The sequence below is a fragment of the Cryptomeria japonica genome, chromosome 4, assembly GCF_030272615.1.
Source record: "Cryptomeria japonica chromosome 4, Sugi_1.0, whole genome shotgun sequence".
Classification (NCBI taxonomy): domain Eukaryota; kingdom Viridiplantae; phylum Streptophyta; class Pinopsida; order Cupressales; family Cupressaceae; genus Cryptomeria; species Cryptomeria japonica.
The window spans coordinates 577,286,458-577,303,327 of NC_081408.1; positions in this window are offsets into that span (position 1 = coordinate 577,286,458).

Here is a 16,870-nt window from a genome sequence, read left to right on the forward strand (position 1 = left end):
GGGAGTATATCTACATATACCATTTCATTGACTATTGTATATATTGTCAAGTGTAGTCATTTTGCAATTATATAGTTTTTGAGTTATGACTTTGAAAGTAGTTTTTGTCAAACATCTCAACTAATGTCAAAAGGGGAGATTGTTACTACTTATCAAATTGCCATTAGTTTAATATTCAAAGTCATACTATATATTCTAGTCAGTTAGTATTACCGAATCATGCAGTTGGTACACATAGAGAAGTCGGTATGAACAGTCTAGTCGGTTACAGAAGAAAGTAGTCATAGAACATAGTATTCATTGAGCTGTTTACCGAGTATTGTTTCATGGCTACCGAGTAGTAAAGTTAACTCACCAAGTTGATTTTCACTGAGTGAAACGTTTTACCAGATACATTGAACCTGGACATGCACATGAAAACGTGTTACAAGATCGAGGCACATCTAACCATTATTACATTGGAAATTGCACTAGAAGATTGTGTATGATTGCAAGGTCAATCTAACCAATGAAATATTTTGTTTAGTTATTCATTCGAGGAATCCTTTTTGTAAGATCGAAGCAATGAATTAGATCACCGCTGTAAGAGATCTATTTATACAGCATGGGAAGAGAGAAATATATGTATGTATATATGTGTGTGTATGTATGAAGGAAGACTGTTACAGAGACACAGAAAGGTCACCGAGAAGGTTATCAGTGAACAGTCGAAGAACAGAGTAAACAAAAGGGTTTACCGAGTTACAATATGGGTTACCAAGGTATGCTATAAGCTAGGTAATCTTATTCTGAGCACATAGAATCTGCTATAACATTTCAGATGTAAAGTTGCAGATATTTGTAAAGTCTTATTGTAATATTTTGAAGTTGTAAGAGAAACCTTTAACAGGGTAAAAGACTCTAACCAAGTCTATAAATTGTAAATCCTCTAACCAGGTGTAGCATTTATATAGTGTTGTGAAATTGTTTAGTAAGGTATATCTAACAGATCTTGTTACTCCTAACAGGGTAAGCTATCAGAAATAGCTAAATGTAGCTCTAACCGAGCAATCTTTATTATTGCAGTAGTGAAATTGTGGGTGCCATCCCCACCATAGTTTTTCTCTCTAACCAAGAGTTTCTGCGTGACCAAAATATATGTGTTATGGAGTGAATCATGTATGATTGTTATTTGTTTGTTTTAACTTTATTTTATGTTACTGCAATATTCTGTTTATGCATAACAGTAAAGTTATTATTGAAGAAAAGTTTTGGAGTACTGATTCACCCCTCCCCTCTCAGTACATTAGCTTTCCATATTGGGCCTAACAGGTAATCCTCAATTTATAGATATGGAGGACAAAGGTAATCAGGTTGGTTTTGAAGAGGGTACAGGCCCATGCACCCGCACCAAAGGCAATCTTAGAAAGGTTGTTGATTAGTCGTTGAAGGACTGGCAAGACATTAAGAAGCTTTCTTAGGAGGCTTTTGATTTTGAGGTTGAGTCTATTGAATTCTTAAAGAAGCTTAAGTAACCTCCTTCTTGTTTTTTTTCTTATCTCAGCCTGGTACCTTGCTATTATTTGGACTCTTTCCTCTATCTTTTGTTTAGCTATTGTGTTTGTGTTGTTTTGTTGATGTTTTTATGATGGTAGATTTTCGTATATAGGGTTTAAAGTTCCTTCAAAGCCTATTTGACCTATGGGGGCTCCACTTAGTGAACCTGGGTTATATCTGTAGTGTCCACCCTTGACTTGACTTGTTTTGATTAGAGTTGACTTATATTCCATGCGTGATAGACTTATCTTGACTATTTATGATGATTTAGATGATGATTATTCATGTGATTTGATGGATACTATATGCTTACTATATGATAGATTATCGAAATATTATATTGATCATAGATTTGAAGTTGATTATGATTATACTAACCCTATTTCATGATTATATTTGATGAGATGCTTATGAGATGTGTTTGACTATTGTTTGACTGTCTTCATGGAGAATCAACATCACATCACTCATTGTGAGCGGGATGTGTCATTGCATAATTCTACCACTTGTCTGTTATATATGTATATATATACATGTATCATTGTTGATGGTTGCAGGACTTGCAGGTACTGGACATTTATTCCTCCTGGAATCCCCAGGTGCGAGCTCCCCTGGCTTCACAGGTGCGAGTGTGTCCTTATCCCAATGGTAATATGTGGTTTCGGAGTTGACATGGGTTCCCTTCACATACTCTAGGTTAAGTTGTCACTAGGTGCAATTGATCATGTCAGTTGTTAGCTTGACTCTTTTGGTATGAGGATTATTTATGGTGTGGTCAATTTTATTACCACGTGGTTATTTATGTGGCGTTGGATTATTTGTCTATTTGTTGACAGATTTGATAGTTAGTATTATTTATTTTTAATTATTTGATTTAAGCTATTTGAGCGTTTGATTATTTGATTTATGATTTTTAGAATTATAGTATTTATTTAATTAATAATTTTGTAAAGATTATTTAATTAATTATTGATTATTTCTTATAGTCTAAATATTAATTAATATTTAATATTGGAAGCAATAAATTATTTAATAGTTGATTTATTTAATTATGTTTTCTATTGGTGAAGTATTTAATTAAAAATAACTATAGTTCATAATGTATTAAATAATAATTCCTATAGGGCTATAGTTTAAATACTAATATCTATTTGGTGGTATGGTAATAATACCTTGGGATATTAAAATATATTTATCCCACCTACTTATAATATATGTTAGTATTTCCTACCTACCTATTCTCCTATTGGAGGATTTTATTTTGGGGAAACCATGGGATATGGGAAAAATATTCCAAAATGGAATTACCCTATTGGTTGGTTTTCTAGGGTTTCTTGTTTATTGTTTTCTTTTAATGGATTCCCTGTGACTATTCACGGGTTCCACTTTTTGGCTTTGGATTCTCGGTGGATTGTCTGGACTGGGTTTGGAAGAGTTTTGGATTTGGATTTGGATTGCAAAACTTGTGGGCTCTCCTTCAACGACCTACCATCACACAGGTTGCGAGTTGGAGGCCAATCCCTTACTGTTTATCTTTGTTTTCACTGTCTATAAGTGTTTACTCCGTGAATGTTTTGTGTGGGGGATAAATAAATAGTTCATTTCATTCTCTTTATTCTTAATGGAAATGATTGGGAATCCCATGGGTTATGAGATCTTTATTTGGATGAAAGTTTGGAAGTTATATTTTCTGTGGTTGTCATGAATGCACGACATGGGATTTATATGTATTGAAATTTCTTCCATTTATGATGTGATTGTATTTGACTATTGTTGTTTTTGAGATTTATTTCATGTTGTTAAAGATTTAACAGTTTTTGTGGAGTTGAGAGGAGAGAGCCTTATGAGCTTCCAGTCTAGCCTTATAGTGAGGAAGACTCACATGACTCATCTCCTTCTGACACATTTTATATATTTCCCTTGTTTTAATGTATTTTTATGTTTGGAATAAGTTATTGTTTGTATTTATATGTGTGTTGAGTCTATTTCATGATTTATTTGGTGTTTGATGGTTTTCTAAACTTGTTGGAGATGTTTTTCCCTCCTGAAGTCTGCATTATGTTTTCAATTGGAGTTCCTTGGGTGAATTTTATTAAAAATTTGTTTTCACATTTTCTTATATTTCATTTCATGCTGATTCCAATGAGTTTAAATTCATCATATTTGGCTCATTATGTTTCGAGCAGTTTTGATCCCGCACTTAAGCATTTTTTTGCCAAAATTTACATTTTTTCCTATGCGCTAAAAGAATGACCATATGCGCTAAACTAATCACCAAATGCACTTAAAGATCACTCATATGCACTAAAGTATCAATCAAATGCACCACTTCAGAGAATGTATGTGCCATTCTGTGTATTTTTAGGGTTTTGTTTAGTTTGAAGTCTGTTTGATGTCAGTTGGATTTTGGGCCATACCAGAGGCTTTTTTTGGGTATTTATGATGTTGTATAATGTTGATTTATGATTGGTGATGTCTTCATATGATTTATTTATGATTTTTGTATTCATTTTAATCCATTTGAGTTGTTTGTGCTTCCTTTCTTGTTGATGCACCAAGAGAGAGATTGAGATTCTTGTGATTATGCGCTAGCAAGTGGATAGGCCTTGCTGAGATTATTTAATGATTCATTTCAGATTTGATGGCATTTCTTATGGCCTTGATATGTTGATTTGGCCAAGAGGCTCATTGATTTTTGGTTCTCATGATGTTACCTTTCACATGTTTCATGATTATGAGATGAGATTGTTGGTTGCATATGGATTGTTTATGATTCAGATTTATGTAGGTTCTCATATTTAATTATGATTCTAGAGCCTCTTGTGTTGTCATGTTTGAGACCATGTTAGGGGGGAGTGGGCTTCCTTGTGACGACCGGGGTCATGAGAGATAGAATTGCATGAGGTTCCTTGTAAGGATGCATGAAGTCTAGACCACCAGGGCACATTGGGAGTTTATCATGATTTGTAAATAAGTGATAACCTAATAATTAATGGGTTGGGTAGTTAGATTCATTAATAAAGATAAAACTGATGTGAGCCTCATGACTTGATCCTAGGGAGGATGTTTTAGGATAAGCATGAGAAGACCGTGAAGATGGTAAACCAAACTCTATTGATCTCTCATAGGTTGAGTTGGTTCCACATGTGTGTCACTTACCAAGAGGTTCCTTGAAAGGATGCTTGGGGGTCTAAATCTAACAAGAGGTTCCTTGAAAGGATTCTTGTAACAAGAGGTTCCTTGAAAAGATTCTTGTAACTCCTACATGTGTTCCCTTTGATGATCTTATGACTATGCCTTGTTGATTGATAAGCCTCTGGGAGTTTCTTATTATGTTTTTTTGTGTTAGTTGTATTTTCTCCATGCTTGAGAGAGTTGTTGTAATCTTTCCGTTTGGTATTAAGTGTCAACCTAGATGTAGAGTGTGTGTTGGGACCTTGTGTCATCTCCTAGCATGAGGGGTGGTTCCTTTGGTTCCACATGGTCGGGTGGTTGGTGCTTTTACCATTGGGTTTTTCCCCTTGTTGCTGTTCTTCGTGTGTGGATGTGGATTCTCTTTCTTGATGGACTATGGATGTACCTTGTAGAAAATTTATGTAATTAATACGATGGAATACATGTATGTAGTATCTTGTATGTGGTAGATGGAATCATGTAAAAGTAAGAGCTGTGTTCATGATGTATTGTTATGTAAATGTATTTGTAAGTAGTTCATAATTGGTAGTTAGGGTATGTCATGATTTGCAAATGTGGCACTGAGATGTATGGATATGTTCTTGTTAAATGAAGGGAATGATTTCATGTACCCAAATTTGGTAATGGAGTTGCAATTGAAATAGATGTGATTTGTAATATGATCTGCTTGTATTAGTTAGAGAATTCTATGGTTATTCTTTAGATTGTGATTTAATATGTGAAAGAAACTTGAGAAATAAAATAATCTTAAATATCAGTATTGAGGATGTTAGATAATACAAATAAGGTTTAGATAATTTTGTCTCTATGTGTATGCTTGGAAGATATTAGAATTCTTGTGTTAGGCATTGGGGTTATTGTCAAATTGGGAAAGTGGTTGCATGTGTAGTTGGATTAAGAAAGGAAACTATTGCTATTGGATTCATGGATATTCTTTTGGTGCTATGTGAAAACTAAGATGTTATGAAGGAATTAGATATGTCAATAGATCATGTTGTTAATAGGTAAATCATGATGGAGGAGACATATATGACCATGCGAGAATTGGAATGTAAAAAAAAAATTGGGATTAAAAGGTATTGAGTCTTTAGAATGAAGCTAATATGAAATGGATTGATTTGCATAGTAATGGAATGTATATCATGCTAGATAAATAGTAAATGACTTGTATATGATGTATGCCATATACTTATAATGAATTTAATGGATTTATATTGTTATATGTTTGTAAGTCAATAAATGAACTTTAGTTGTGCTTGAGTAAATTAATAAGGGAATTAGTTTATCATATGGATTGAAGAATGAATTAAAGTTTATACTTTATGAGGAGATAATCATAATAAATGGAATGAGATCATGTTAGTATTAGAAGCGATTGAAGTATGTTTAAATGGATTATCAAAGATGTATTTTACCTATGTATTAGGATTGCATCATCATAAAACAAGAAAACATCATGTAGATAGGAGATGTGGGGTTAAGACACATTTGGATTTGGTGCATAAAACGAATGTAGGATTTTGGGGTTGTCTTGCATTTTAAAAAGAATGTAATATGCTAGTAGAATGGTATAATGGTATGCATTTCATAATGGATAGACAAGCTAGTGGGTTGCATATCTCATGATTAGGAAATTAAATATGATACATTAATTCAAGATGGAATATGTTTATCATGTGAGTACGCTGTTATTATGGAAGTTAAATAAGTAAAGATGTTGAAGTACCCTAGGGAAAGGTTAATGATGTTATGTTATTTCTGCTTGCGTAAATTAGTGAAATGTGAGATGATGTATGTTCATAATGTTTAAATGGTTAATGAATGTAGTTATATGGAGATGTTATGTATTGCATTAGTTGTTATTAAAAGTTAATAAAATATATATATATCAATTAGTATGATAGATGATTAGTTTTCTCTAGGGTATTTTGGCGGGCATTACAATATCACCTGCGTTCAAGGCATACTAAATAATCCCCCTATTTTCAAAAAATATTGCCCTAAACTCCTTTTTTTCTACCCCCTCCCAATACACAGTCTAAATTAAAAGTCCTCCTATTTGCACAAAATACTGCATTTTTTCATAGCCCGAATTAAAAACCCCCCTATTTTCACCGATGGGCAATATAATGTACCCTCATTTTCGGGATATTAAACCCCCCAATATGAACGCATGTAATATGATATTGCCTATTTAATGAAGCCCCCGTGATTTGACCCTTTAATAAAAAATACAAATCAAAACTACATCATCACATAGATTATCTATTCTTCAATCTCTTTCATGGTCTATAAAAACCAACCAACTCCAAAACATTATCCTTGAACACACCTTAAAAAGACAAAAACTGCTAAAAATTCGGACCATAGAGCAATCTCAGACGTCACAAACTAATATCATAAAAGGATACATTCAAAGACCTAGAGTCTTTCATCAAACAGTTTTGTCTGTTAATGGGGCAAAATGAGAGCTGAAAAATACAGCGCTGTTACGCTGTATATATAAAAGGCCAACGCTTTAAAACAACAAAAAGGAGATCAAAATCTCCGAAGTAAATGGACTATTCATACACGCATTTGAAGAAATTGATGGATAACAGTAATCTTGCCAACCCTAAAACCCCACACCTGCCCATCTTATTTGACGATGTCCATTTTTTTCACGTGCCTGCAAACAAAACGTCACTTGCCTTGACTGTTACATGCAATACATTAGCACCCATTGATTACATGCATTTCCATATGCTCCAGGCATGCTGCTTCCTAACAAAATAAGATAATTAAGAGAGAGCCCGAAAATATCGAACATGATTATTTCTGCATCAACTTCAGAATTCAACGTAAAACTTCTGTATTGGAGTTGGATTCTCTGAATGAATAAAAATAATTCCATGCAATGGAGGATCAATCAATAAATGCGGTGAATTCATCAGCAAACAAAATCTAGGATGGCAACGTGCTGTTTACTCTTGACCTGGATTCAATTGTATACAAGTATAGAGTTTGATTCATTTGTATGTTAATTGAGACATATTTGAATATATTAGTTAATTATCATCATAATTTCTTTCATTTTGATTATAGTGTATGGTATATATCAATTATTGGTTTAGACCGTAGCAATTAGTTTAGTTTAAGTTTTTCAAATCTTAAAATTGTTATCATGGGATTAACTATTCTAATTACTTGTAGGAAAAATATCTTAAATTAAGCATAATATATTTTAATATTATCATGTTGGTTCTCATAGATTTAGGTGTCATATTTTGGAGAAGAATCTTAATATTTTCCTTATAAGGTTCACCTTGCTACTTAGGATGCATTTCATAACATTTAAATTATATTGTGTAAGAGCACATATGGCATGTAAAAGGTGTCCAAGGTCATAATGCTAGAGTTATCTTGTAAGAGAACTTGTGGTACATGTTATAAAGACATTGAAGACAAGAATCTTTTAGTAAATAAATATAGCTATTAAGAAGAACATCTTGTGAGTGACATTAGATAATGTAATCATAGCTCTTGGTTTAATTAGTTGAGTTCATATTTGTAGAGGTCAATAGATTTTAAGGAGCATACCTTCTATTCATATGGTACACATTTATAGGGTAAGGGTGGACCACGTACTTGCATAACACATAATTGTGATGATACATATAACATTTTTTTGCATTGTTCATTATGACTAACTAGATCCAAAAACTCGTAACATCACATTCTTGGTACATGTGTAGTGATCTGACTGGAAATGATTATATTGCTATGATTATGCATTCCTTAAAATCTCTCTTGTGTTTGGTTTTTAGTTATTTTTTTCATAATGAACATATTCAAGATCCTTGATAAGACATAAGACATATTTAGTTGGAAAGAAAGGAGAAAATAAGAAGTAGCATTTTAAAAATATCACAATCATAAATATCCAAAGAAATATCAAAAGAAGATCTTCTGCTAAAAGAAAATTAAAAATAAAAAGGGGAAAATCAATATTTTTGGGTCTATCGAATATGTCTACCGAGGCTATAGATGTGTTATCCCCATTTTCAGCTTTGGCACAAACATGGGGCAACCCCTACAATTTTTTGTCCAAATTTGTATTCCATATACTCTAAGCACATAAATTGAGGTAAATTTTCACTCTCCTTGTCCACATTTCAAAAATGCCTCGATCTGAATCCAAGTTGTCAACTTGAAAATTTCATAAAGTACTCTTTTAAAAGAGTTAGTTTTTATTTTGAGGTGTATTTTTGGAGTTAAACACCAATTTTACACCTATCTTATGTCTAAGGTGCATTTTGGGGTTACAAACCCAAAATAAACATCTTATTACATTTCAGGTTTGTAACCCCAAAATACACTCATTAATGTTTTGGCACGAATCTCATTAATGGCTAAGTGTTTCTTTTTCTTTTTGTTATTCACCTCTCCTCTCTTATTTCATTTTCATCATTTTCATGATATCCTCTATGTGTTCTTGTTGATAAACTTACCCTTACCTCATTTGCATCGATTGGAGATTGTCTATTCACTTTTCAAAGCTCAAAATTTTGGCTTTTTTGTTCGGGTGAATTGTCTTCTTACCTCATTCTTACTCATTCACATTTTTGAAGATGAAATTTGTGCCCTTATTTTGGTTTGAATATGATTAGGTTTTTCTATATTTTTTTGTGTCATTGAATCATGTTTTGATTTGTGTTTTTGATTGAATGATTTATTGAGGCGATGTTGTTTGGGCTTATAAGCCTGGATGACATCATTTTGTTTGTATTGCATATCATTTTGGTGTCATTCAAACTTACAAGCCCTAACAACACTATTATTCTTTGCATTTCTCATTTTAGCATATAGTTCACTATTTCAAACATGAACTACATACTTTTCATTTTGATCACCATTGAACTTTCAAACAGTGTGGTTTGGAGTTGCAACTCCAAACTAAACCACCAAACCAAAGTATTTACCAACACCACAATGTAGTTCAGAGTTGTAAATCCAAACAACATCAAAATATTTCCAGTCTAAAATACCATGCTATAGTTCGGAGTTACAACTCCAAACCACACTAAATTACCATTGAACTTTCAAACGGTATAGTTCAAAGTTATAACTCCGAACTACTCCAAGTTTTGAAAATACACTAAATGTTACACCATGGTGTAGTTCGGGGCTTATAACCCCAAACCACACAAAAATTACTTCACAATGTGTTGTTTGGGTTTATAACCCTGAACTACACCATGTCGATTTTCTACTTATAAATAGTGTAGTTTGGGTTTATAAGCCCAAACTACACCTAGCTTGTTATTTATCATTCCAAGTGTAGTTGGGGGTTATAAACCCAAAATTACACCATTACATTGTGAACCCAATATGTATTTAGTGTAAACTGGGTTTATAAAACCAATTTGCACCATTGTTTTTCCTAAGAGAAAATTGGGGTTTTAAACCCAATGTTTGTGAATCTAGAGCATAATCATGAATTGCCTTCCTCAAGCCAGTTGTTCCAAGTGAAGAATGTTTCTCACGAGCTTATTTTCAATATATATTCCATATAATGTGTTGCATATTTTATGCTAAGATCTACACATTGGACTATTCTATTTGGTACCATCTTCTTAGCTAAATTAGTAGGAATTTTTCCATGCATCCTTTCTTTGTAACTATCCATTCTAACATGACCAACATTGGTATCCCTTATAAATATCCGACTAGAGTTAAGCTTACATGGAGCGTTGATACATTAAATTTATGATTCATTTGGGCATTTCAAATAACCTTTGGGGTCTTCGGTTCTTTTGGAGTTCTTGATATTTTAGGACCTACTTTTGTCAGGTTTCTAGACTTTACACCCTTTATGATTGATCTTGACAATAGAAGAAATTTCTAATGAATACCCCAAAAATTAATTTATTCATCAAAGAAATGCTACTCTTTCTTAAATTGAATACAAAAAAATACTTTATATTTTTAAAACTATCCATTTGTAAATTTCAATAAGTTTGCAAACTATTTTCTAATTCATTATGAGTTTTGGAGGGTAAATTCCATTTGTGTAAATATGGAATATAGTTCCTTTCTTGAAAGTGGGATGAATTTTTTTTAATTGAGTATTCTAAGGCCAATAAATAGGTTTTTGGAATGTGAGTGGTTCTGCCCTTATGAGATTTTGTGATGGATAATCTTTTATAAGAAAAGTGAGTTAAAATCCTACAATTTGATGTTACCTTTCAAACGACTTTTCTGTAGGTTTTTGATAGGTATTTCCTTTTGAGAACTTTTGAAGGAAATATTAAGTTATTGAAAATAAGCAATGATATCAACAAATAGAAAATAGTTTATAATCTTTACAAGAAAAAAATTGAAGCTAAATATCTACAACTAACAAATACTTAGGAATTTTAGGACAACTTGTTCTACCAGATCATGAATAAGTACAATACTTGGAAAAAATATTTGATATTTCAAAGGAGGAAATGATAGAAAAAATCTATAATTGAGAACTGTTGGACATTGCTACTGCTAGGATATGTTGTTGTCATTGATGTCAACATATTCCTATATTTTGGTGTTTCAGAGAATTGGTTTTAGTTATTTAGAAGTCTTCTTCATCATATCACTTGATCTGATGATTGCGTTTGAGGTTTTTGTCTTTTTGTTCAGCGACTGGTAGAGTCTGGTTTTTGATCCAGCGAGCTCCAGTATGACCATATCTTGTGTTGTAGATTTGAGAGAATGTTTTTAATTTTCATATGTATTTTAATTTCAAGTAGTCTATGATTTGGTGCTCCAGGAGCTATCTTTCTTAACTAAGTTGCTGTTGTCAAGTGTTCTTGGACGTTAACATGTTGATCGATGAAGATTTGCATAAGTGGTGTTGGTGTAGCTATTGTGGATGGTTCTAATATTATTTTTGGTGTTTCCTAATCATGTTCTATTTGTCTTGGTGATCCACAATGATTATTGTACGACTTTTTAATGATTTTCATGGTCTGGTGACATTCTTCGTGTTATGCGGTATTTTGGTGGTGTAGCATATTGTGGTTGGTCTTGGCATGATTTCCGATAGTGATGACTATTTGGATTTTTGATTTAGGTCCATGTTATGCTATCTATGTCATTGTATTGGTTCGATGATTTATTTATGTATCGTGTGATGTAATTTTGTAATTAGGTGTTATGGGTTTGGCCGACCTTGTAGTCAAGGTTGATGATCTGTATAAACGGGTGTAATATTCATGTAGTTAGGTATCATGGTGTTGAGTCTTCATTATAAGAGAGTGGTGTATGTGTGAACAAGTGAAATCATCCTTCAATGTGGTGTGTTGAGCAGAGATTGGTGAAGGGAAAATATTTGAGCTTAACCAGAACTGTCATCAGGCATTAGCAGGTACTATTTTTGTAGTTCATTATTTTCAGATTGAATTATGAATCTTTTTGTAAGGTAGTGAACCTTCCCTGAGGTTTGGAGCCTTCTGGGTCATTGTGATTTGAGCAGTGAGCTCTAGGTAGTGTGCCTAAATGCATGTACATTACCCATTGTAATATTTTCACATACTACTACAAAGTATCATCTTATTGTGGGTAGGTTCACACCGTGGTTTTTCCCTGAATCAAGTTTTCCATGTCAAAAATATTGGTGTTATGTGTGTTATTGATATTTTTGTTATCTTTCTCTTTGCCACAATTGATCAAATATAAGATTATGCTTAATTTTCTTAATTTGGTGAAAACTAATTCACCCCCCTCTCAATTTTGCTTCTTGATGTTGCCAACAAGTGGTATCAGAGCTAGATCCTTCGAAAGAATCTTAACTGTTTGAGGAGATCAGAGATGGAAACCTATGTGTTTAAGAAGGAGATTCTTAGATTTGATGGAAATAATTATGCTATCTGGAAGGACTGGATGGAAGTGCATTTAAAGTGTCTTGGTGAACATTATTGAAAGATTACAAATAATGTTTACAATGTTCCTTTGAATGAACCGATTAATACTGATGAGATCAAGGAAGCTGAATATAACATATAAGGGCTAAGGAAGCATTGTTGAGTGCTTTGACTGATTCACAGATGACTAATGTGATGGGACTTCAAACTGTACATGAGAAATGGAAGAAGCTTGAGGTCTTGTATGAAGGAGATGCACAAGTTAAAGTTGCTAGGCTACAGAGTTTGAAGGAAAAATATGAAACGTTAAAGATGGGAGAAGATGAGAACATAACTACCTTTATGGCTAAGATGAATGAGTTTGTTATGAACATCAGATGTGTATGTAGAACTCTTGAGGAAGATGAGATTTTTGCTAAGGTATTGAGATCTTTGCTTGCTTATAAAAGCTAAAGTTGCTTCTATTGATGAGATCCAGAGTGTGACTACTGTGACAAGAGATATGTTGGTTGGTAAGATGGTTGCATTTCAGTTGAGTGAGTTTGGAGAATCACATGGTAAAAATGAGACTAGATTTAAAGCCTTTGTATCTGGGAAGCAACTGTATGATCTGAGAGAGTTCGTCTAGGGTTTCAAGATATGAAAGAGAGTTAAGAGAGATGGAAGAGAAGGAGAGAGAGTTGGATGAGCTTGAATCACTTATTGCTCGGAGATACCTAAGGGAGTCGATAAATATGATGGAAAGTTACCTTTGAAATGTTTCTCTTGTAATAAGATAGGACATTTTTCTTCTAGGTGTCCTGAAAGAATGTCTATGTATGATAAGCATGATAGATATGTGAAGCATGATAAGCATGATAAGCCCTATAAGCCCTACTGGAAGTACAAAATTCAGAAGAGATACTATTATCTTGTTGATGAAAGTGTGACAGATGAAGAATCCGATAATGGTAACTTGGGAGATGAATTTGTGTTTATTGCTACCAAAGAAGATGATCTGGTACCAGTGAATCCTACAAGCTAAATTGTTGAGGAGAAAGATTTGGCTGCTAAAATTGAGGAGAGAGATGAATGGGTAATTGATAGTGGTTGTTCACATGATATGACAGGTGATAAAAGTAAATTTGTGAGTATGGAAAAATATGATGGTGGCATAATAAGATTTGGAGATGATAAAGCTTGTGTGATTCATGGTAGAGGTTCTATATCTTTTGATGGTAATAATATCACTGATGATATCTTATATGTTGAAGGATTAAAGCATAATCTTTTGAGTGTTGGACAGATGGTTGACAAGGGATGTCATTTGCAATTCAAGAATGGTAAATAAAAGATTTTGAATGCCTCTGGTGTAGATATTGCAACAAGGACTAAAACTAAAGGTAATATCTTTCACTTGAATGTCGGTAAGAAAAGTTGTTTGACTTCTCAGATAGATGAAAGTTAGTTGTGGCATAGGAGGTTGTGTCATGTTAACTTTGACTATATTATAAGGATAATTTCTACCCAAGTTGTTAGATATCTGCCTAAGATTGTGAAGCCCTCTAATCAAGTATGTAAAGAATGTCAGCTGGGGAAGCAAACAAGAACACCATTTAAAAGAAAATTGTATACATCTAATGGACTGTTAGATCTTGTGCAGACTGACTTGTGTGGTCCTACTAGAGTGAGAAGCATGAAAGGTGATGGGCATTTCATGTTGTTGAAATATGATTACTCTATAATGATGTGGGTGACTTTTCTAAGGGAGAAATTAGAAGCATTGGAGATATTCAAGATATTCAAAGAAAAGGTGGAGACTAAGACGGGATTGAAGTTGAAGTGTTTGAGATCTAATAGAGGAGAATTCACGTCCGGTGAGTTTGATACATCTTGTGAGAGGAATGGAGTTAGAAGACAGTTATCTCTTCCCAGAAGCCCTTAGCAAAATGGAGTTGTTGAAAGGAAGAACAGAACAATCTTCAATATTGCTAGAATGATATTGATTGAAGGAAATGTTGTGCAAACCTTTTGGAAGGAAGTTGTTAGCACTGCTGTTAAAATATTTTTCAAATACTTGAAGGGAACTATTGACTATGGGTTGTGGTATCCGAAGAATGATGATTTTATGTTGTGTGCCTATACTAATTTTGATTGGGTCGGTGATGTAGATGATCGAAGAGCACTACTAGTGGAGCTTTCTTTTTGGGGAAGAAGTTGGTTTCATGGGAGAGAAAGAAACAAGATGCTATATCTCTATCTACTGTTGAAGTTGAATACATTGTTGTTGCTATAAATTGTACTCAGGTAGTTTGAATGAAACAGATGCTGAAAGGCATTAGAGTTGTGTGTAATGAGCCTACTATTATTTACTATGAAAACTCAAGTTCTATTAATATTTCCAAGAATCTGGTAGTGCATTCTAAAACTAATCATATATCAATTAAGTATCATTTTTTGAGGGAGAAAGTCAGTGACAAAGAAGTAAAATTAGAGTATGTATCTACAAAAGATCAAATTGTAGATATTTTCACTAAGCCTTTGCTTGCAGATACATTTGTGTATTTGAGAGATAAACTAGAGGTCTCTACCCCTCCTGATAAGAACTAGGTGCATTGAAATGCATCAATCTGATGGACTTCACAGTCTTATCTCTTTATCCAAATTGATGAGTTGTTGTTGCTACTCTGATGGAGTAGTTAGTGAGTTGTTTCAGAGTTGTGAATTTATTCTAAGAGGGAGATATTGTTCTTTCTAGTGGGGAGAGAGATTGATCAGTTTATTTATTTGGTATTGTTGTCAAATGGGGAGAGAAGCATGTGAAAAACTACCTTTTCTTTGGAGCTTTGTTTGCATGATCTTAGGGGGATCCTGTTGGATTTTATTGATGTTGATTCATTCCTTTGCATTGATTATTTTTCACATTTATATGTTTCCATTAATGCCAAAGGGGGAGATTGTTGGACATTGTTGCTGCTAGGATATGTTGTTGACATTGATGTCAACATATTCCTATGTTTTGGTGTTTCAAAGAATTAGTTTCAGTTATCCGGAAGTCTTCTTGATCATATCACTTGATCCAACGATTGCATTTGAGGTTTTTGTCTTTTTGTTCAATGGCTGGTAGAGTCTAGTTTTGACAAGGTGATCTTCGGTATGATCATATCTTGTTTTGTGTACTTGGGAGAATGTTTTTGATGTTTGTATGTATCTTCATTTCAAGTAGTTCGTGATTTGGTGCTTTCGAAGCTATCTTTCTTATCTGAGTTGCTGGTGTTCAGTGTTCTTGGACGTTAACATGTTGATCAATGAAGATTTGCATAAGTGGTGTTGGTGTAGCTATTGTGGATGGTTTTATTGTATTTTTTGGTGTTTCCTAATAAATTTTTATTTGTCTAGGTGGTCTGCATCGTTTATTGTGTGATTTTTTAATGATTTTCATGGTTCGATGACATTCTTCATTTTATACAGTATTTTGGTTCTGTAACGTGTTGTGGTTGGTCTTGGCGCAATTTATAGTGGTGATGAGTGTTTGGAGATTTGATTTAGGTTCATGCTATGTTATCTATGTCATTGTATTGGTTTGATGGTTAATCTATGTATTGTGTGATGTAATTTTGTAATTAGGTGTTATGGGTTTGGTCGACCTTGTAGTCAAGCTTGATGATCTATATAAATGGGTGTAATAGTCATGTAGCTAGGTAGCATGGTATTGAATCTGCATTATAAGAGAGTGGTTTATGTGCGAACAAGTGAAATCATCCTTCGATGTAGTGTGTTGAGCAGAGATTGGTGAAGGGAAGACATTTGAGCTTAACTGGAACTATCATCAGGCATTAGCAGATGCTATTTTTGCAGTTCATTCTTTCTAGATTGAAGTTTAAATATTTTTGTAAGGTGGTGAACCTTCCCTAATGGTTGGAGCCTTCTGGGTCATTGTAATTTGAGCAGTGAGCTCTAGGCAGTGTGCCTAAATGCATGTGCATTACTTGTTGTATTTATTCATGTTATCTTTATCTTTCATGTTGTTGATCAGATTTGAGATTGTGCTTAATTGTCTTAATCCAATGAAAATTGATTCCCCCCCCCCCTCTCATTTTTCCTTCTTGTTGTTTCCAACAAGAACATGGTCACTTGGATAGGATTTTACAATTATAAAAAACTAGATTGTGGCAAAAAGAAAAAACCCCAAAATAGAAATGTAGAAATTCAACAATAGCTTACTACAATAAACCTAAATATGAGTTTGTCATCATGAAAATGAAGTACTCAAACTT